General features: G+C 36.6%; 4 long non-coding RNA genes across 4 annotated transcripts; all 4 read left to right on the top strand.

Annotated features, from left to right (window-relative positions):
• The first annotated feature begins 1,862 nt into the window (after positions 1 to 1,862).
• On the top strand, positions 1,863 to 5,898 carry LOC126810351 (uncharacterized). Its single transcript, XR_007675181.2, has 4 exons — positions 1,863 to 2,014; positions 2,817 to 2,939; positions 3,453 to 3,569; positions 5,749 to 5,898. It is a non-coding gene; the product is annotated as an uncharacterized LOC126810351 (long non-coding RNA).
• A 4,215-nt stretch (positions 5,899 to 10,113) lies between these two features.
• On the top strand, positions 10,114 to 11,426 carry LOC126811071 (uncharacterized). The gene is made up of 3 exons (XR_007675376.1): positions 10,114 to 10,264; positions 10,627 to 10,743; positions 11,263 to 11,426. It is a non-coding gene; the product is annotated as an uncharacterized LOC126811071 (long non-coding RNA).
• Positions 11,427 to 13,293: 1,867 nt separating this feature from the next.
• On the top strand, positions 13,294 to 15,350 carry LOC126811069 (uncharacterized). Its single transcript, XR_007675374.2, has 3 exons — positions 13,294 to 13,453; positions 14,456 to 14,572; positions 15,206 to 15,350. It is a non-coding gene; the product is annotated as an uncharacterized LOC126811069 (long non-coding RNA).
• Positions 15,351 to 20,222: 4,872 nt separating this feature from the next.
• LOC126811070 (uncharacterized) lies at positions 20,223 to 22,652 on the top strand. Its single transcript, XR_007675375.2, has 3 exons — positions 20,223 to 20,383; positions 21,939 to 22,052; positions 22,490 to 22,652. It is a non-coding gene; the product is annotated as an uncharacterized LOC126811070 (long non-coding RNA).
• The last annotated feature ends 1,543 nt before the right edge of the window (positions 22,653 to 24,195 follow it).

Raw genomic sequence — 24,195 nt, 5'->3', positions numbered from 1 at the left:
GTATTGTCCATATTATTGCTTAATTGGGCGCTAATAAATACAAATAAACATAAATTCTCTAACCCTTTATAACCCACACAGTCATTATAACTATTGATTTGAAATTTTATTAATTTGTAATTGTTATTTGAATATATAATATTCATTTTAACGCAACCTTTCAGAAAATGCACCATTTGAAAGGTTTTTTTTTTATCAATTCTGGCTTCATTAACATAAATATAATCAAAGCCACCCAGTTGTCCTCAGCTGTTCTATGTATCAACCCATAGCAATCTGCTACAGAACATTTCCATATAAAATCTGTTATTTAAAATTTGAACAGTGTGCGAATCTCAGAATACAGTACAATTATTCAGTGCATCTGGTGGTAACGAGTAACAATTTTAAAGATTGACAATACAATTCTTCCATGTCATGCATACAAAATAATGAATTACCGTCAACGCCTACTCCCGAAAAATCTTGAGAAATTCCACGAACGTCTATATATGACAACATTTTAAAGTGTTATCCTTCCAACGATTATAATTCAAAATGTTTTGCCAACATAATCCTGTCAAAGTAACTGAATTTGAATAACACATGCAAAGAATGATACAGTATGATATGAGAGAATTTTTACCCAAAAATTGGCGCTGTGGCCTACTCGTATATTGAATTGAATCTAACTGCCAATGGTTCTTTTACGTACACGCCAATGTGAATATTTGACTTTCGTTTTTCGTCCCACCTGAATACGTTGTCCCTTGCCTTGCCCAATCCCCACGTCCTGCACCACTGATATGAGGGAACCACGCCGGACAGTTCCGGTGATTTTTCTTGGTCAAAACAGGGATCGAACACGAGACCTACAATTTAGCGTGCCAACGGCTAACTGAGCGACAGTGCGGCACTGTTACAAACCCCTATTGTAATAACAACCCCTTACTGTAATAATTGTAATACAATTTCTCTTAACCCCCATTGTAATACTACCCTCTATTGTAATTAGATTTTGATCACCATTTCGTATGATATAGGAGTGCTGGTATGTGTTTTATACTGCATAGAATATTATGAAACAACACCACCGAAAACATGATTAAAAGCAGTTAACGAGTTTGGAGAAATTATTAAAATGGAATGTCAACCACTATTTTAATCATTGATATCTAAATAAATGTAAAGCATATGGGTTAAGTGAAATTTTATTACATTCATTACAATAGGGGTTGTTACTAAAATAGGGTTTGTAACACAGATCCCCCCTCCCCCACGGAAATAACTTTGTAAAAACTTGTATTTCATATAAAAATTGTGGTGTTATGCGTTATTACAATCCTATCAGCTAGCTAATAATTATGGCTCATCATACATTATCTGCAGCAGCCGATCGGATAATTTTTGTTACCAATGTCTTGGGTTGAATCTGTGAAGCAGTAGATTTTGACGTATCTTCGCTATCATCGCCTTGCTTTTTGGCCAGTAGTTTACTCATTACTTCCTACTTTTAAAGTAAACGGTTGTAGTGTATTTGCAAATATGAGATCAAGTTAAACGCCGCACTAGGCCAAGGGAGGCAATTTGTTAACATCGTTTTAAATGTTCGGTCCCTATTCCTTTAAACATTGCATGGTATTCTAGCTCGTTGAAATTGTGGTATAGTACCGAGAAGTGTTCGAAAATGAAGTCAAAAATCATAGATGCCCTTAACCCTTCTTCCATATTATAAACCATAAAGTACGACAGAAAATTTTATCCTGTGCAATGCTAATTTTGTCCAATTTAATATTAATGTATGTTGATATGTTATCTAATTCAATATTAATTTATGTTAAAGTGGATATTGAAAAACGGCAACAGTTTGTTATGATTTATGTTTAAATCCGTGTACATTCCGAATTCTTCTTTAAATTATAACCATTTACTAATAAATATATCAACAATCTTAAAGCTTTAGTAATACCAACCATGGGGTCCTCACAATTAAGTGTTTTCATTGTCCTGATTTTAGTAACTGTTGCAGCGGCAAGTAAGTAAAAAAAATATTTTTGTTTAAAATTTATATTGACAAGTAATAGAGAGAGAGAGAGAGACAGAAATATGATTTAACGTCCACTTGACACAAACTAGGTCATTTCGGGACTAACACATGTTTCAATTTTATTTCAATAATTCACTTGTGCGTAGGGGTCTTTAGCAGTGGGAGGAAACCGGATTACTCGGAGAAAACCCAAAATGGTTAGACAGGCGATCCTACTCCTTGTCACGTACAACCGGGGAATCGAGACCCCACCAGTTGACTCAATGACAGACCATATAATATGATACAGCGCCCATGTGCTAACCATTCGGCCATCCAACCCCCGACAAGTAATGGAAACTAATGGTCATACAATTATCAATATATTGTTATTAACTATTAACATATTGTGGAAAAATAGCTTGTAATTACTATTAGATAACGAGCATTACGTGTTATGTGTATTATTAGAAATGTGTTGGGTTTTTTATATAAGTAGATTATGTTTATTACGGAAGATTGTATTTATTAAAACCAATATAATGTTTGAGATTTATGTTGCAGAAGATTGTATTTTAACAACCAATATAATGTTTGAGATTTATGTTGCAGAAGATTGTATTTTAACAACTACCACTGTACTACAGACGAGAGACTGATTATGACTTCATAGCATAGGTAGTGTTGCGTCATATCAAAGCGCAACTATACCCAAGGAGTTGCGCTTGGTGAGAAGTTCCTGATCTAAATATTGTTTATCTGGCCATTGCTGAAAAACGTGCAGGTTGTTATTTAATATTGTCTATTACAGGAAACTGTATTTACTATAAGACCAGTAAAAGATATGCTAATGGTTCAACATTTCAACTACCCGATGGCGGTAGATGCATAACTTATAAATGTTTTAATGGAGCAATTAGACCAGATAATGTGGGTAAATATAGTTTTAATACAGTTAAACAGGCATAATGCAAGGGCCAATATTGCCTATTGCAGATCTTTCTTTAGGTCTTAATGTTATATAAACTATTAATTAGATATTAATTAACATGACAAGACCATAATAAACTCTCTATGGGTCCGATTTTTCACAGATTTGAATCCGATTTGCGGTTCAACGATTGTTGATGATTAACCGTAAAATGGATAATCGAGACATTGTTTATTATCGCAACAAAGGTAACAATCGACTACAGTGTTTTCAAAATAAAGATTTCTCGGAATAATTTGAAATTTTTAGAACTGTCAGTTCTTTATCTAATCTTCTATAATGTATTTTTAATAGGGAAATGTCAGAATAGGATTTATATACATATTGGTGATGGGCGGTGTTCTCGAAAGAAGTGGCGTCTCTCTGCCTAATCGTTTTAGACCAAACCCAGAGCTTAACATAGTTTGTTTTGGGGAAAATCGCGCTAAACTTAACAAATAATTCTTTCTTTCGCAGAATGCTACAATATACCTGATGAAAAATGTTATCCTATCGGCACAATTATAACCAACAAATGTATAACCAATAAATGTGTTTACCGAATTGAAGCAGGTTTCAAAAGAATAAAAACACGTAAGTACATAATTCAGCATTATAATTTAACACGCGGGTTGTCTTGTAAGATATGCCCACAACCGTGCTTATTGTGTAACGGTGATATAATTGAACGGTTTTTAAAATCAGATAAAAATTTAACCTCTAGAGGGTCCACAAGCAAAAAACGTGATTTTTCGTATAATCAGGGCCCATAATCCATGAAGTTACGGTCCAATATGCGCGATTATCAAAAGGAACCGAGATCTTTGGGATATAAACATATACTTTAAGCCGCATGTAAATCGGATAAAAATTGCGACCTCTAGAGTGTCCACAACCTTGGTATTACATACTTTTACACAATTTGCGTAGAAGGAGCAGCCATTTTGTCTGATAGTTTCAGTCCGATTTTCGCGAAATTCGAACCCAACCATCATAAGCGAGTAACGGTGATATATTTTTTAAATCGGATAAAATTCTGAACTCCAGAGAGACCACAAGCTAAAAACTCGATTTTTCGTACAATCATGGGCCATAATCCAGGAAGTTACGGTCCGATATGCGCAAATGTCGAAAAGAACCGAGATGTTTGGTTTATAAACATACATTTTTTCATCAAAATCGGATAAAAATTGTGACCTGTCGAGTGTCCACAAACAAAATTAAAACAGACGGACGGGCAGCGGCGACGACAATATACGTCCACATGAAAATGTGCGCGTATAAAAATGGGCATTAACTCTCTGGAGATCTTCATCGGTTGGTAAAAGGCATATATGCAGTGTATGCAGATCTGGGCACGGACCAGTTGAAGGTCACACAATGCTGTACCTATTTTTTGCATTATGTTGTTAAGGCTGGGACACAAGTCACGCTGTTGGTTTGATAATTGCTTTTAAACGATATTTAAACATTAACATTTATAAGTTGACATTTGGATGTCAAATATTAGTAAGAGTAAACTATCTCCTCAAATTAACCAAGAAATCACTATCAGGGGAGCCGGGCTCCGCGATTGTAGAGCTGGTTCATTAACGAGGGGCGTGAGGGTTCGATCTTCAAGATTTTTCAGTCTGGCTTATTCCAGTACATTAGGTCTAGTTGTGACAAGAAACCAAAGTTTGGCGTCAACCTAACAAAATCTTTAGCAATTGAAATCGATATAATTTCTCATATAGCGCGCTGTATAAAACAGTATTGTTCGATCGCGCGAGAACTATTTATGTTATATGTTAAAGGGCATACAGCTGTATTCTTTAGAACATTAAAATCAGAGGCGGATTCAAGGGGGATGTGGGGGGCTAATTTTCGACAGTGCCCTTTTTTACTGCTGAAAGTGCCTTTTCTCAGACCCAAATATGTCCGTTCCCAACCCGTTGCAGGGATCCCAAATGACTCAAACCATCGATTCAAACACACCAGTTTGGTCTAATTAATGCCCTAATCCTATAGAGTGACTATAGACAGACATCTTGTGGAATCGGCAGCGTATACACTCATGTCCATCACCGACGCGCATGAGTGCAACTTGATGTAGCATTGTATCATGTGTGGACAGTACAAAGTACAAGTTACAAGGCTTAAATAGTGAAGTGGCTAGGGAATAGATTCGTCTTTTTTCCCATCATAATGCCTCGCTCGCCTTGACAATTTTCGAGTCGCATGTTCAACTGGCTTTTTTGCTCGATTTTAAGGCTCTTTTTCAACGATTTCCGAACGTTTACTTAGGCGAAAATATCAGCCAAATAGCTCTGGGAATGGCTACAGATGCAAGGAAATGACGGATAATTTTTTTAGTAGGCATCCCCCCGCCCCGCCAAAAAACACATAATCCCCTCTCAGCGGGGGGGGCGAATGGTTAGCACGTGCGCGCTGTATCATAAGGTCTGTAATTGAGTCAACTGGCGTGGTTTCGATTTCCTGGTTACGTGACTATTATACAGCCCGCGTTATGTTCTACGATGTAAAGTCACTATACGCCTTTCTACGAGAGGTTATCTTTTTAAACTGTACTAGCTTTTCAGCTTATTCAATTTCTCATCAAAACGTTGGCCTCGGTAGTTGTTTTGTGTAACCCCAGCCAGTTAGCACATATTTCCAACAATTACCACCCATTTCTATTTCGGTTAATTAAATATGGTATATTAAATAATTATTAGGAGTCACTGAATAATGTCGTTGTTTTCGAAATTGATATAAAATTATCTCGTTTCAGAATGTTCTGATAAAGATGGTAACTGTCACGATCCGGGTGAGATATTTCCACTTGAGATTAAAAATACTACGTACGATTCGTGTCAATGTAAAATCTTAGAAGAAAGAAATCAGATATCTTACAGATGTACTTCAATTAAAGCAAATTAAAATAAAATTGTCTGTTTTTATTTTTGTTCAAGTAGATTTCGCACTGTGTGTGTAGGACGGGCTTTACAATATTGAATGAAATGAAAAGCCGGGGTTCCTGTGTAATCTTGGTATGTACTTAACAGAACTCTTGGAAGTTGAAATTCCATGAAGAGTGAACCGAAACGCCAGGCAAATTTCTCTAATGGCACACTGCACGGCGCATGCTCGTCTTCAAAGGCCAGTTTGGTGCAGACAAGAAGGGCGTTAAACCCCATTTCATATTTATACCATCTGCTCCGCAGCAAACATTATATACTTTGGTACCTTTCAGCAATAAGGGTCCCTAGTCCAATTCGCCCGGTACCCATAATTTGTAGCTATACAGAATAGGTCAAAATGAGGCACTTCACTTTAATAAAAAATTTGCTGCGGTTTTGTATGTAACCGTGTTATCGGTTGTCACTTATTTAACTAAATAACCTGAGCGACTAAAGATACGCCCCATCAATGTGTGACCTTGAAAGGTTTTAGTTTAATGGTAATCAAATGTTTGTCGGGGAGTCAAACATGGGAATTGTCATTCGTGCACCGGCACAGCACACTCTACCGTTGGTGTTGAGCACAATGTCAAAAATAGTTCAAAGACTATGGGTATAGTTCTAAGGTTAGACACTCACAATAGATTGGTTTCATTGTTATCATGAAAGTATTGGTATAGGTGTATAACTATGACGTCTAGGCGGAGGTTTTTATACCAACAACAAACAGCAGAGGAATTTAATTATGGGAAGAAATACATTCCATAACGGTCGTAAAGTTGAATCGCCTAATTACTATAATATCCGAATACTGTTGTCTCACTAACCAGGGGATCCAGGGATTTTCCATCCTGGTCTCGAAAAGGAAAAGTAGTTCGAATGGGATAAAATAAAACCGAGGTCCGTCCATGCACGTATGTCTGTTTTTATCAGCACGGATGATGCAGAAATGCGGAACGTTAAACCACGTTTCATCTTATTTATAAATCTCTTTAAAAGTGTGGCGTTTCTTTCGTCGTTTAATCTATATTTGTAAACCTTGAAAACGGTCGTTAAAGGTAGTTCATTGTGACATGTAAATATAAAAACACCTGTTACGATGATTAACCTGTAATGTTATCACCTGAGTTAATATATTATAAAAGTACATTGATTTACTTCACCTGACAAATAATAGAATTAAATAGTGAATTGAATAAGGTGTAAGTAAGTGCATTTTAAAGACACGTAAGCGTTTTAATTCATCAATACCAAACGCCATTTTTATACGATCGATCACAATTTTATTTGGAGGTATTATGTCGTCGCTGCCTCTGTCCGCCAGACATCCGTTCAAGGTTTTTGTGAACACTCATGGATTATTGCCCCAGATTATACAAAAATCACCCAAATAGCCCGTGGACCCTCTATGCGTCATAATGTTCACCGATTTTGATGAAACGTGCAACAAATGAAAATGAAATGAAATAGAGTTTATCGTCCTGCTGTTCTGCCCCAAACTGGGATAATGAAGACGGGCATATACGCCATACAGTGTGCTATGAGGGAAATTTTTCCTGGGCAGCGGCATTACGGCCTACTCTTTTATCGAATTTCAACTGTCAAGGGATCTTTTACGTGCACGTTGATGTGTACACGGGACCGCGATTTTTCGTCCCATCCGAATGACTAGACAGCTGTCCTTGTCAGGCCCTTCGTCCTGCATCACTGACAAGGGGGAATCACGCCGGAAAATCTGGATGAACTTTCTGGGCCAATGCAGGGATCGAACGCCCGACCTCCAGGCTAGCGAGCCACCGTCTTACCACTTAGCCACCGTGACACCATGCAATGTTTATATCGGGTGGGTTCGATGTTGGCACATATTGGACGTCACCTCCTCGATTATTACCCCTGTTTGTACTAAAATCCCCTACATGATTTTCATGGCTATCCGTCACTTCGTGTGCCCGACCGTCAGCATTTTCGTATCAAATTTGGTGTACACCATTGTGTACTCCAGCAGTAAGCGGGTTGGATGGCCAATTGGTTAGCGCGTGCGCATTGTATCATAAGGTCTGTCATTGACTCAACTGGCGTGGGGTCGCCTGTCCAACATCGTGTTTTTTCTCCGGGTCTCCGGTTTCTTCCCACTGCTAAAGATCCCCTACCCGCAAGCAAATTATTGAAATAAAAGTTGGCCATATGTTAGTCTCGATATGACCTAGATTGTGTCGAGTGGACGTTAAAACCCATTTCTCTGGATTTTTCCTGTTCTCCATGCATGATGGTTTCATCTTTCATGGCAAGCGCTTTGCGGAATTCATTATTAGTCATCAGTTATATCTCGCCCTACCGTTCAAGAGATAATATCATTGCAAGAATATTGGAACGTACCCTTCTATATATGAGACGGCACCTATAAGAAAACCAGAAAGCAATTTACGTGTTGGGGTTAAACAGAAAAAACTGTTGTAGGTCTTCTGTGCCAATGCTTCTTCAACGTCAAGTTACGCTCTTTAACCATTGTGATCATATGTTAGTCCAATCCGGTATGTTATAAAATAGAACATTGTGAAAACTGTGGTGCCCCTCAAGCTGGTACAACCTCCAAATTACAAGGCACGTTCGTCTACGAATCTATGTATATATATATATATATGTTGTCATTGTATCAATTGTATTTTGAAGTAAATAAACTAAGTGTAATTTTGTTTCATCTAAAAAAAAACTTGAGAAGACAAGTGTTGTAAGGTTAACTGAGGTGAGAAAACACTGTATTAACAATCTGATCAAGTGACAAAATCACTATTGAAAATTGAAAAATGGTTACATAGAGTTAGTGCTCTGTTTTAATGTGCACAAAGTTCATGTAAGCTTGATTTGCACATTTGATAAGGCTTCATTGTCACTTTGCCGTCTTTATTTCATAGAACATTTGACGTTTTATTCTTGAAGTGTGACAGATATGAACACTTCACAGGTCAAATTGTGCTTAAAATCGTGAACAATGTGGCCTCTCACTATCCCATAAACACGTCATTTCGTTGAAGGTCATCTCTTAAATAGTATCCCAGTTTATAAATTAAAGGGGAATGTAGGAAGATAATATAACCACATCTGATTAGGAAGTGTCAACCATAATCTGATTAGGATGTGTCCTACACCACCAGTAAGTACATCCACAATAATAGTCGGAAGTGGAGTTGGCAGCTATATAGCCACAATCGCCAATGAAGTAACAGTAATAAGTAGTACTGGGGGCTCATATAACCCAAATCCGAGTATGGAGTAGCAAATGCAGCCAAATAAGCTATAATCTGAGTAGAGATGGCGTTTTACAGTCAATATAGCCACAATCTGAGTAGGAATTGACGAATTTAATTTATAAATGATCTGCCGGCATGTCAACATTATTCAAATGAAAAAAAAAGATCTGCGATATTTTTATCTGTATATACAGGGGAACGACTACGGTCTTTTACTTTATGAAAGATGTCACTTTAAAGAATGCCATAAAATTAAATAGGTTTAACATCTGAACCACCCGGGCTAATGAAGACTGGCAGTGTGCTTTAAGATTATTGTATACAATCAATTGTTTCTTAACTTACCACAATAAAATGACAAATTTAAATAAGGCTAATGTCGTTTTTAATTACTGTATTCCTTTGTACCGTGTAATTTTTACGAAACATTAGGCGAAAGGATTACTTGAGAATATAAATAACCCTGGCTCAAAGATAGGTCAGTCAGTAGATGTATCTGAAGCTGCAAATCATTCCAAAATGGTTTTCTGGAAATTCACAGTAGCTGCTATGCTGGTTATAGCATCCACAGTATTTGCATGTGAGTATTTGATTATTTAGACATTATTAGAATATGTTTTTTTCAAATATGACTGAAACAGATGCCTGATAAATATTAAGGCCTCACATATACCCAAGTGAGAATTTACAATCAATCTGTAATGGGGGCTTCTCCAATCAGTATTCCCAGATTTCACCACATGCAGGAGCCAAAATGGCATTTCAGCCAAAACAATCACAATAATTGACAGTTCTCAAATTTATTTTAAAAGTCGACTATTCTAGTTTTAGTAAATACGACTGGTTAAAAAGTACGCCAATGAAAGTTCATTCAGTCTGTCTGAATCTCTGTGAACAATTTTATTATATTACCACATGTTAATGGGCGTGGTCTTGAGAAATAAAAATTACTCTTTTCGAATTACTTATTTTGTTTGGATTTAACCACCTGCTAGAATTGTTTGTTTGTCAAACAGAGGAACCATATTCAGATTCAGAGAGTCCGCTTTAATTATTTACAGAATCATTGTCTCTGACAATGAAAAGTTCCAAAAGGGGTGTAGGTCAACGTTTTTCAGATTCATTCTCTTTTAAGAGTTACTAGGTGTCTTCAATTCACAAGTATGAACCCTGTCGAAAGAATCCCAGTCTTGATTGTTCGACTAGAAAAAGGGATTTCATTCATTGAACTAAGTGACACATCAATGACATGGGGAGTTATTGCCCGGGTAATTTAACCCTTGTAACTGAAGTCAGAGGTTTGGGCTTTCATTTTAAAGTACTTATTGGTATTCAGGGTCATGTAAAATCTGGGACTGTCTGCAATGTATCTGTTAGTGATAAACAAATGAAACAATATGTATAGGCAGGATTTGTACAACAAGCTGTCAGGAAAACTGAATTGTGTAACTCTATTTACAGTGGACTGTGAGTTCAATGGCACCACCTTTAAAGATGGCGAATCGTCTACTATAGCAGCATCTGGACCATGTGTAGAATATACTTGTAAGAACGGAGCATTCGCACCCAGCAAAGTTCGTAAGTACTTTCATGCACGCAAACAACATGGTTGTCTCTTTAAGCAACTTTGCAACGATATTGAAATCGAAAACTGAATCACTGTTCATAGGGTGCATTAACCACAATCTTCAGTAAAACAAATATAAAATAATATGTTTATTTTTACTCCCGCTTTAGAAGAGCATAATTACGCGGGTCTATATTTCATATAGAAGGTGAGTTTTTTCCGTGGCCTCACTAAACCCTCTGGCATAAACATAAGCGATTCATTTCTTTTAGAGCGTTTGGGGTTAATATTTGAACAGAAACAGTTGTATGTCCATTTAATGTAGGACTAAATTCAGCTGTTTACCATTTTGTCCTCTAACATGTACATGCAATTATTACGGAAACCTAATAATTTTAGTATTAGGCTATTAACTGTCAACTGACCTTCTTAAAAGGGGTTGAATAGTACAACTCCTTATTCAGATTCAAATCCAAACTAAATAATCCCAATTCTAGCTTGACAGTCATATCATATTTGTTTTGTTTCAGAATGCGCAGATAAAGATGGAAACTGCAAGGATCCCGGCGACACCTTTTCACTGGTGATAAAAGATAAAACTTATGATACATGTAATTGCACAGTAACAGCTGATAATAAAGTCAATTATTCTTGTTCTTAAAAAAAGTAATAAACAAGTAGTTCACCAAAACAATGGAAGGGTTTATTTGTATTCTATGTCAATTATAAACTGTACTATCTTTGAATATAAATGTTTATGATATGATCATATTATATCAGTAACCAAATGTATGGCCGGGTCACAACCCCCAAGGGGGTCGAGTGGCTGAATGGTTAGCACGTACGCGCTGTACCATAAAGTCTGTCATTGAGTCAAATGGCGTGATTTCGAATCCCCGGTTGTACGTGGCAAGGAGTAGGGTCGCCTGTCCAACCTCGTGGGTTTTCTCCGGGTCCCCCGGTTTCCTCCCACTGCTTAAATTAAACCATATGTTAGTCCCGAAATGACCTAGTTTGTGTCGAGTGGACGTTAAACCCTCTCTCTCTCTCTCTCTCTCTCTCTCTCTCTCTCTCTCTCTCACAACCCCCAAATCCGTGACCATTTCTCCGGGACCATGGTTTGACGATGGTTTCTGATAGAAGCGACCCTAGTGAAAATATTTCTAGTTTTCTACCTCTGAAATCTACCGGCTAACTCCAGGAGAGCAAAGATGGTGGCCATAAATGGTCTGAAATTGGACTTGATAAAAATTCATAACAAAACACAACACAAGGTATATATGGATATAACTACTTCTGTAGTTATATCCATATATACCTTGTGTTTAGTTATATCCACATAATTATACCTTGTGATTTGTTTTGTTATGAATAGTTAACCGTGCTTCTAGATGTCATTTACAGAATTGATAAACATTGTTGGCAAAATGACCAGTGTAATAATATAATTTTATAGGTTTTTGTCGAACACCCTACTTATTTGGGACAGGTTCCGATTCATTTCACAAACAGTTGATCCAATATGGCCGCCGAACCCAAATCCAAAATGGCGACAGGAATTGGCTCGTAAAGTATTCTGCAAAACTAATCATGTCGTTTCAGGGGTTGTGGGGACGGGAAACACGAATATATCATTTCCAATTAAGCTGATATATATACACGTAATAATAATGTAATAATGTATTCCACAGTATGACTCTCAGATCTCAGAAAACATGTGCAATGCGTCTCAATATTTTGAGTTATCTATCGGACTTGCGCACTCAGATTGAGACGTATTGTTATTTTGAGAGAAATTGACTGGGAAGTAGTTTTAAACACCAAAGACATGGAGCATCGGGTGTGTATCATATAGACAAACACTTCCTATTCACTACTTCCAGCCATTCCAAAGAGGCGATCGTGAATTGTGGAGTTTGTAATGTTGTTTTGAGTTAATTAGGCTGCCATCCTAGAACTTTAGGCGAGGGTCCAGGGGTCGCCTAGGCCCCAGAAGCTCCTGGGGATCTAGATCGCCAGGGACGCTTTCTGGCTAATGAAATTACTCAGCAATGAAGTGAAATTGGATATCTTTTCTATATCCCTTACCATGCAAGCAAAGTCGATAATGGTTTCCTGCGATGCTAAACTTGACAAATATATGCATAATAATACCAAGGTTGTGGACACTCTAGAGTTCACAATTTTTATATGATTTTGATGAAACTGACAATGTATGTTTATAACCGACAGATCTCGACAGTTTGAGCCCCAACGAGACTTTAAACGATTAAGACTAATTTTAAAAATTGAAATCTGTTAAAGTTGTTACATCAGCGAAGTTGATCGTTGCGGTGAAATTCAAAACATGAAAAACCGAATAAAAGAATAGTTTATTTTGCCCCCCCCCCCCTCTGCAAACAACTGCCACGTAAATAAAACGTTTATATGGGCTATATCATAGTACTGGAAATAGTATTTCACAAATTACATGATCAATAGTTTCATAACTCAATACAATAAAATTAAATATTTTACTTGAGTTAATGCGTTTTAAATTGCAGCAGTCTATTATATCGTGTAAATTATCAACATAATTTGTGCTTTGATGAAAAGAGTAACAAGAATATAAATAACCCTCACTCGAAAATTTCTTCACAGAGTAGTTGAAGTTTGAAAAGATGGCATCTTGGCAATATGTAGTAGCTCTTATGCTGGTTATAACAACCACAGTATTTGCATGTAAGTATTATTTCATATATACATGTATATAAATATGATTCAGTTTAATGTTTTCGTAATCATTAATATTCGTTTCAAATTACACGATATGTGGGGTTAAGTACTTCAATATTCTGACAAAGTTTCCCCTTGGCAGTCCTACAGGACAGGGGACTGGCACTTACAATGTCTAGTCGTTAAAATGGGACAAACCAGCGAGGTCTTGTGTACACCTTGGCATGCAGGTAAAAATAGTGCTGACAGTTAGAATTTGACATAAGAGTAAGTCGCAGCGCCGCACGAAATGGCGTCATTAAAATACTTCAAACATTATGAGACCAACATTATGGTTGATTTGTGCCTTTCACATAATTTTGCACAACAGGCGAATTCTAAGCCGCTTTGCCGCGAGATTTGAACCTGTTTTTGTTATTCTAGGAGAGAGGCAAATGACGCAGCTGTTCTATTACCGCGGTTCCAAAGATAGACTACGTTGACTCAATGAGTACAGCACATGCTGGTAGTCGAGAAAATCATTGGCATTTTTGTTACATTGGTTTCTCAGTACATAAGTGGGGTGGGATGGGACGAAAACGAAAAATCGAAGCCCACCCGTAAAATGAAATGGGCTTTAGCGTCCTTCTGTTCTGCATCGCCTGGGCTAATGATGACGTAAAAGAACACTGGACAATTGTTATTCTATGAAAACTAGACTTAATGTCTTTATATGCTCGTCTTCATTATACTAGTTTGAACAGAAATGTAGGATATTAAACAACATTTTGTTTAAATATTTTCAGCGACAAAACCTATACTCTAACCACTTTAGATTTGGGGAAAGTCAAAAGCTAAAATTTACTTTTTAACGAAATGACTTTAATTTGTATAAAAATACAACCCAAATATTTTGGCTATGTGAATTGCACAAATGAGAAGTGGCATCTCACAATTCTGTACTGACCCCAGGATAAAAATAATTTTATACTGGCTCTTGGGTTGGATCTAAGTCCATTTATTTTACAGTGGACTGTGAGTTTGGAGGTTCAACCTACGCAGATGGCTCATCAACTACTATTGATGACTCTGGCCCATGCGTAACATATTCCTGTAATAATGGCGCATTCGCACCCAGTAAAGTTCGTAAGTATGAAAAAGGCCTATTTAAAGTTTTGTACATAATTTTACGATAGTATAGAAGGTATTTTAACAGGAATGGGATGATTCCAACAATGGACTTATTATCAATTCGCCGATTTTAAGTTGAGGATTTGTCACTGGACCTAAACCTTTTTAAACACACTTTTAAAGTCATGGTTTGCAAGACTTTATTTATATTTGTTTCGTCTTTTATTAGAAAATTTAATGCGTTGTTCGGTTATCACAGGTGTGGAACCATATGAAAATTTAGAGTAACTCGCAAATATTACACTTATTTTCCCACTTTGTTATCAATAACCTGTACAATTTAACCATTTTATAACGTAGTATTTGTCGCTATTATTGAAACTTTCTTATCATGGAAAAGGCAGAGTTTGTTTTTTTAGATAAGAACTGTTTCTCCTTTAGCTTACATCGACGGAACAAAGGTTTTAAAATAAGAGTTATTTCCCCTTTGGCTTACAGAATTTCTGAGATAAGAGCTAGGTCTCTTTTGGCTTACACCTCAACATACCGTTACGTCGGTACTTCCCTTTACAAAGATGTTGATGGACGCATTTTCATTGCCCGTTATATGATTAAATTTAACATAACAGAAATTCAAATTCTTTTCAGAGTGCCAAGCTGCAGATAACAGCTGCAAAAATCCCGGTGATGTATTTCCATATGTGATTAAGGGTAAAACATGGGATAATTGTGGTTGCACCATTTCGGACCAAAATGAGATCGACTATCAATGTAAATAAATCATTAAAGAGCATATTCTTTTGTTTATTGCCTCTCGATGCCTACATTCATCTAAATCTTGACAGAACTAATAATACAATTCTGTGGCACCATGCAAGAACCTGATAACCCACATTTTGTCCAAAATTGAGAAAAGGGTGCCACTAAAGGTAGATGGACAGCATCCATCTTGACTATAATCATGAAGACACTGTGAATATATTTGACAAAATACCCAAGTCTATAATAGTTTTAACCTGATATAAAAATAAGCATATTCCATGCAGAAATGAAATGAAAATGAAATGAAATGGGGTTTAACGTCCTACTGTTTTGCTCCTAACTGGGCTAATGAAGACGGGCATACGCCATACAGTGTGCTATGAGGGAAATTTTGCCCGGACAGCGGCACTATGGCCTACTCTTATATCGAATTCCAACTGTCAAGGGATCTTTTACGTGCACGCCAATGTGTACACGGGACCTCGGTTTTTCGTCTTATCCGAATGACTAGACAGCTGTCCTTGTCAGGCCCTCCGTCCTGCATCACTGACAAGGGGGAATCACGCCGGAAAATCGGGATGAACTTTCTCGGCCAATGCAGGGATCGAACACCCGACCTCCAGGCTAGCGAGCCAGCGCCTTACCCACTTAGCCACCGTGATCCCCCATATTCCATGCAAGAACCTGGTAAGCCTCATAAGATCTGATATGTGTGCCAACGTTTCCATGCAAGAACCTAATAACACACAGGTCTATAGACAAAACTAAGCATGGTCGGGATATGAGGCACCTTTGGTACATCTAACATGTCCAGGGCGTCTTTTAAGTAGTAAACTATATTACAATACTCCCACATAGGGAGAACTTTTGGCAAAAGTCCCCGAAATGTAATAAAACACAAATTTTACTTTTCTTTTAATTGAATACCACGAATTTGTACTGAATTGATTATGGATTAAAACATTTTGTTTGGGCCAATCTACTTTGTGCGACATTTTTCGGGCATCGGTTATTATTTGTCAAGGCAGATGCAACAGTCTGATTGAATGATTGGAGTTCGGGTCTCCATTGAGTGGAGTTTCGGTTGCAAAACGATTGGACAACAGTTACTTTAAATTTGCTTAAACTCACGGGTCAGAATTGCAGAAAAACCTATTTGCGGGGGGGGGGGGGGCTCCGTACCCCGAAACGTTTGATTGGTTGTTGGGGATTCAGGCCAGCCACCTAAGGTAAGCTATATTGGATCACATTGAAGATGCTGTAGTCACGGGTTGGGATAGTAGGACAACGAGTTTGGAATAGTTAAATTTTCTCCCGACGGTCCCGCCTCCGTGGACTGTGAACGACTAATTGGTATGCTATGGAAGACCAAACAGCTCTTTATTCAGTGTTCTTAGTCCATAATTCATATTTCTTCATTTGTTGTCGTATTTCGACATTTGTACACTAAACTTAACATTTGTATCTTAAAATCAATATTTGTCCTACAACTCAGACATGTCATCAGATTTGTAAAATGTATTTGTGTTTAACTTTGAACAACTTTTGCAAGATCAATTAAATTTAAAAATGACCGCAATAATAAATATTCCTAACAAAACACGGATAATCGAAAAGAATTGAATGTTTATCAACATTCGTATGAGGCAAGTATGCTCCTCTTCATTATCCTGGTTTGTATGGAAGACCAAATGGGACAATATTCATGATTCTTGTTTCAACATTCCAGTTTGAATATTTTAGACATGAACGCAACATTCTAAACTAATGATTCTTGTTTCTACATTCTTATGTCAACATTTCATGCACAAAATCAACATTTTAAACAAAATATTGACTTTATGTTTCATTTTCGGCGTTTTATAGGTAACTTTTATATATCATTAAATATTACAATTAAAAAATAATTTCTTAATTTTACACGACAAAGAAATCAATTCATTGGTTTCTGAAAGTATCTAAAAAAAAATCTGGAATTTGAACTCTTATGAAAATATTTTGTACGTTTCAAAAAGTCTTGAAGTTAAAATCTTGAAATGAAAATGTCCAGAAAAATATAATGAATTGTCAACATTATTACACCAGAGGGCGTTAGCGTATGTGTACAAATAACTTCTATAATTTAAACAGCTAGAAAAATTAGGACAAAGGCCTTTCTTACATATTCGCTGTTATTTGTTTACTTTTTCATATGTTTACAATTACAAATTAGACCTACACGTGTTTCGAATATGGCAAAAATGGATGATAATGCTGTGTTTTAAATGGAATCTATTCACTGTTATTTGTTTCCTTTTTCATATTAACTACAACTTTAGGATAGTGTTTGCAAATTAGACCTACGCGTATTTCGAATGTGGCAAAAATGGATGATAATAAACAAATAACAGCGAATATGTAAGGAAGGCCTTTGTCGTAATTTTTCTAGCTGTTTAAATTATAGAAGTTATTTGTATTGCTATTATATCTCGAGCTTAATTTCTGTTTCATGCAACTAATTACTGTAAATACAACAGGGGCCCACTTCCACTCGTGGAAAAGTCTACTTTTGATTTCTAATCTATAGTCTGTATCAAAGTTGTACACATACGCTAACGCCCTCTGGTGTAATAATGTTGATAATTCATTATATTTTTCAGGACATTTTCATTTCAAGATTTTAACTTCAAGACTTTTTGAAACGTAGAAAATATTTTCATAAGAGTTTAAATTCCAGATTTTTTTTAGATACTTTCAGAAACCAATGAATTGATTTCTTTGTTGTGTAAAATTAAGAAATTATTTTTTAATTTTAATATTTAATGATATATAAAAGTTACCGATAAAACGCCGAAAATGAAACATAAAGTCAATTTTTGGTTTAAAATGTTGATTTTGTGCATGAAATGTTGACATAAGAATGTAGAAACAAGAATCATTAGTTTAGAATGTTGCGTTCGTGTCTAAAATGTTCAAACTGGAATGTAGAAACAAGAATCACGAATATTGTCCCATTTGGTCTTCCATAGGTTTGTACAGAAATGTAGATTGTTAAACGCCGTTTGGTTCAGATATTTTCAGCTACAATACTACTCAAACCACTTAAGATTTGGGGAAAGCAAAAAGCTAAATTTACTTTCAAAAATATTTTGGCTATGTGAATTCCACAATTGACAAATGATATCAGGTGTTATCGACTTAGATGGCTGAATGGGTGATATCTCACAATTTTATACGGGCTCCCGTGATGGATCTAAGTTCATTTATTTTACAGTGAACTGTCAGTTTGAAGGTTCAACCTACGCGGATGGCTGATGAACTACTGTAGATGCTTATCCATGCCTATCCATGCTAAACATATTCCTGTACTAATGCTGATTTCGCTCCCAGTCAAGTTCGTTAGTATTTAAAAGGCCTATTTAACGTTTTGTGTAATTTTACGATGGTATAAAAGGGTATTTTAAAAGAAGTGGGATATGATACCACCCTTGGTGGAAGTGGGCCACAACGTAATGTAACGACGGCAATCTCCCTTACAAAGACGTTGGTAGACGCATTTTGATTGCTCGTATGCTTAAATTTAACGTAACAGAAATTCAAATTCTGTTCAGAGTGTCAAGCTGCAAAAATCACGGTGATGTATTTCCACATGTGATTGACGGCACAACATGGGATAATTGTCGTTACACCATTTCGGACAAAATTGATATCAACTATACATTCAAATAAATCTTTAAAGGGCATAGTCTTTACTTTTTTGCATTCACGATGTCGCCCTTCGTCTAAATCTTGATAGTACTATAATTAAAATTATAATGTAAAACTAATGTCCGGCAGACTGATCCAATAGCACATCGCTCTGCAGAATTATTAGTGATTGGTTTGCCATGGTGGATGTACATTACGTTGGTAATTTTGCTCCAAAACAAAATCGCCAGAGCAAACACTTATTAATTTCGATTTTTGTTCACCTCAAACAACTGAGCACCTAAAACGAAAGCTATTGTCCAAAATTTACTGGTATGTTGTTTGCGGATAATTTTACGGATTAAAGTCAACTATTCTTTTCGTTGCCACAAACAATCTCGTATTTGAAAACGACACTGTAATTGTGCTCGCGCTCTCAAAGTATAATGAAATCATAAATTAGGACAAAACAATGGTGTCCTTTCGTTGTTGGGTGGTTTATATGGAATCATCATAACATCATTATCAATTAGTTGCAATAGTGTACCGTGTATTGGAACCATGTTAAACCTTGAGCCAGGGGATTTTTAGCCCTACCCACACCCACATTAACCCGAACAGGTGACCCAACTCAATGTAAAAATGTGATACATACAGTGCACTCGCCCCGTCTCAATTGCAGCTGGTGCTTAGGTTGATGTATTTTCTAATGTAGCAAATACGTTTTCTAATATCATTACATTTTAATATGTCAGCTTCAATTGCATCAGCCAGTTGCCGATCAATTGAACACTAAAGGTAAAGCTGCCCACTTATTAAATTAAAGGTTTAATTATGAGAAAAGCCCATAATAATTTAATGTTTAATTAGTTCGCCATATGTTTTGTAAATCATTTTTCTATTGTGCTAAAATGTCGCAATTGGACTTTTAATAATTGAAACCAATTTTCAACATCGAACTTTATTAATGATAGTTGTCTGCAGCGCAGTTGATCGAGACTGTGAAACTGACTCAAAGCATAAAAAACCGCATAACAAAATATATTATTCTTGCCCCACCTTTTCTCTCTGCAACCGACAGCCACGTAAATGAAACGTTTTAAAGGGTATATTAATATTATAGTATTGAATATAGTATTTGACAAATGACATGATCAATAGTTTCATAACTCAATGCAATATATTAAATTAAATATTTTACTTGAATTAATTCGTTTTAAATTGCCGCATTCTATTATATCGTGTAAATTATCAACATAATTTGTGTTTTGATGAAAAGAGTAAGTAAGAATATAAATAACCCTCACTCGAAAATTTCTTCATAAAGTTTGAAGAAATGGCGTCTTGGCAATAATGTAGTAGCTCTTATGCTGGTTATAACAACCACAGTATTTGCATGTAAGTATTATTTCATACTAGCGGATGACTGGCATTGCACGGGTTGAAAGTAGTATAACTCCGAAGCCGGAAGCGATATGATAATGACACCAGGCCTGTTATACCCGGTCCGAGATGTACACCAAAGTGAAGTCTCGGGACAGCCCTAGTCTAGCCGCCAACCCTGAACAGACAGACAGACAGACAGACAAACAAACAACAGCCACAAAAATATTAGTATAGATAGAAACAGGCCTACATAGTATGATTTGGTTTAGTGCTTTCGCGATCATTAATATTCATTTCAAATTACACGATATGCGGGTACACAGTGCCTATACAAAAGGCAGAGAGGCGCATCTTTTTATCTGGGGTTGAGCACTTCAATATTGCGACAAAGTTTCCCCTTGTCTGGCACAGACAGTGTCAAGTCGTTAAGATGGGTCGAAAAACCGAGGTCCTGTGTACACGTTAGCATGCACGTAACAGAAGCCTTGACAGTAAGAATTCGATATAAAAGTAGGTCGTAGCGTCGCTGTCCGGGCAAATATTCTCTTATAGCAAAAAATATGGTGTACGCCCGTCTTCGACTAGATATCCGCTGATAGTCTAGAAAGTTCCTTGGCATTTTTAACTCTCGTTTCTACTTGTCATTAGTGCCAGGGTGGGGTCAGAAAAAAGCGTGGGGTTGGATGGAACGAAAAATTGAGGTCCACCCATAAAATGAAATGGGGTTTAACCATAGGCGTACGGGCCGATTTTCGGGGGGGGGGGGCTGTATCACTTTTGCCCGAAAAAATGGAGAAAGCGACCGAAAAATGAGCCTACATAACTTTACAAGATAGCGCCGAATCAACAGAATTAAATGTACAAAATTTTAAATCTGGTTGTAGGGAGGGATTTTTGTTTAAGAGAGAAAAAAATATAGGACCAGATAAGAGCAAAATGCGAATTGCATGCAGTTCATATTCAAATTTCGCACCGGTCAAAACAACGAATCAGCTGATGGTAGAAGCGTCAGTCATAGCCGCAAGATTAAAATCACAAAATATCCGTAGTAAAATCTCGGCAAATAACGGCAAGTAGCACCTAGCGTAGCTAATTTTCCGGAACTGCCGTTTGAGTTTCACAGTCATTTCTTTTTATAAATTGTCTGATATCCTCTCACAGTATCATTTAACAACTTTTCCTCTTCAACGGGAATTATCAGTGAGCAGAAATTCGGCCGTGTATCTGTTATCGCTCGTTACTTCAGCCAGTTATATAGAAAGATAACTCGTGTTTTCCTTTTGCTTTCGTCACTTCCATTTCTTCACATCTTCGTTACGTATCTATTGTAGCAATGATTTATGTGTTAAAAATATATTTGGAACGTGTTGAACCAGTTCTATCACATATGTGATAATGGCGGACACCAATATTATCCTTTAATCCCCATTAACATCAGATATTTTTAGCGCCAAACCAGTATTCTAACCACTTTAGATTTGGGGAAGTAGTATATCAGGTGCTATAGGCTTTTGAACTGGTATTTTGTACTGGCCCCGGTGTGAAAATTAGTCTAATTATTTTACAGTGGACTGTGAGTTTGAAGGTTCAACCTACGAAAATGGCACATCAACTATTCTAGATGCCTATCCATGCGTAACATATTCCTGTAAAGATGGCAATTTCGCATCCAGTAAAATTCGTGAGTATTAAAAAGGCCTATTTAACGTTTTACTTCCTACTGGACTTATTTTCATTGTGTCTTTTATTATAAGCCGAATTTTCATGTCCAGGTGTATTGTCGTCAGGCCTGTCCGCCCCCCCCCCTTAATTTGGGTTAGATTCGTTGTGCGGTTATCACAGCTATGGAATCATATGAAAATTTAGAGTAACTCACAAATATATACCTTATTTCCCCACTTTGTTATGATAACCTGTATAATTTAACCATTTGTTAAAGCAGTATTTGTCGCTATTATTGACACTGAAATGGGTTACATTATCACTGGCTAATTCATATGCAATATATTCAAAGGCGTACAAGACTCTGCATTATACACACTTCTTATACAAATTCAACCCTAATCTAAATAGACCCGATTAAAGCCTGACTGTCATATTATATTTCTTTTGTTTCAGAATGCGCAGATAAAGATGGAAACTGCAATGATCCTGGCGACATCTTTTCACTGGTGATAAAGGGTATAACCTGGGATACATGTAATTGCACAGTAACAGCTGATGATAAAGTCAACTATTATTGTTCCTAAATAAAGTAATAAAAAATAATTCACCAAAACAATATACAGGGTTACTTTGTATTCAAGTATAAACTGTACTATCTTTGAATATGGTTACTATATAAGCAGGACGCAAATGTAAGATCGGTTCTATTTTTAAATAATTACTTTGTAAGCAGGAAGTAATGTAGCCGAACAGAATGATTCAGAATATGAATATTAAGAGATGTAGGCAGGTACTATGGTAATAATCTAAGCAGAATGGCCAGGGCCCTGGGAAAAGAAACTCAGCGAGGGGGTGGGTTGGCGTAGATTTAACACAACATATGACATACCAAATATATACGTTTAAGTCTTAATGATAATGATAATCAGATGTGCACGATTTTGACAGGAACAGTTAAGCAGGCAAACAAATGGAAAAACTGAAACCGTTCATTTTTTTCAATACCCTAGACCAAACGGAACTGTTCGTGTATATTTGGAAGCGAGCTCATTAATAGCCCCATAAAACTTAACAGTACGTGACAAGTCATTTTTAATCTTTAATTTTCCACACTGAACGGATAAAAAGCTTCTCCCGGACATATCAGTGACAAATCACGCCGTCAAAAGGTCGGCAGTTGGCAAAAATATTGGAAAGCATTGAGATTGTTAGCGCCTAACGAAACGAAGACAAAAGTAAAAGTTTCTCGTTCAGTTTCGTTTTAAAACATGCATTATGCAAGAGCTAAATCTGTCTATTGCCTGAAATGTTATCTAAATTATTAATTGGACATTAATTAACTTATCCAGACCATAATCAACTCTCGATGCCACCGTTAGCCTGCGATATTTACTGGATTTGAATACATTTTGTGATGGATAATTTAACGTAAAAACAAATATGTTGGCTATGTGAATTACGCAAATGAGAAGTGGTAACAGGTTTTATCAGCTTTGATGGCTAAATGGCTGATATCTCACAATTTTATATTTATTTTACAGTGGACTGTGAGTTTAAAGGTTCAACCTACGCATAATGGCAATTTCTCACCCAGTATAGTTCGTAGGTATTGAAAAGACCTATTTAACGTTTTGTGTAATTTTACGGTGGTGTAACGGGGTATTTTAAAAGGACTGGGGTGATTCCTACATGGCCTATTTCGCATTTTATTATAAGCCGAAGTTTCATGTCCAAGTGTCTATTTATTTTAGAGTGGACTGTGAGTTTAAAGGTTCAACCTACGCATAATGGCAATTTCTCACCCAGTAAAGTTCGTAGGTATTGAAAAAGCCTATTTACCGTTTTGTATAATTTTACGGGGGTGTAAAAGGGTATTTTAAAAGGAGTGAGGTTATTCCCACATGTCCTACGTCGTCTTTTATTATAAGCCTAAGTTTCATGTACAAGTGTATTGTCGTCATCCATGTCCGTCTGCCTGTAGAGGATTCTTTTAATCGGTCTCTCTACATGTCAGATTTCTTCACATTCTCAAGAACTTGCTGCGATTGTTTTGCTAAGAATAACAAGGGTGTCTCTCGTCGAATTTTAAGAATAACCTGCACAATTTAACCATTTGTTAAAGCAGTATTTGTCGCTATGTATTGAAACTGAAATGGGTT

Source organism: Patella vulgata, chromosome 2 (genome assembly GCF_932274485.2).
Source record: "Patella vulgata chromosome 2, xgPatVulg1.2, whole genome shotgun sequence".
Classification (NCBI taxonomy): domain Eukaryota; kingdom Metazoa; phylum Mollusca; class Gastropoda; family Patellidae; genus Patella; species Patella vulgata.
Note: the sequence above shows the minus strand (reverse complement) of the source record. Positions and strands in the feature narration are given on the sequence as shown.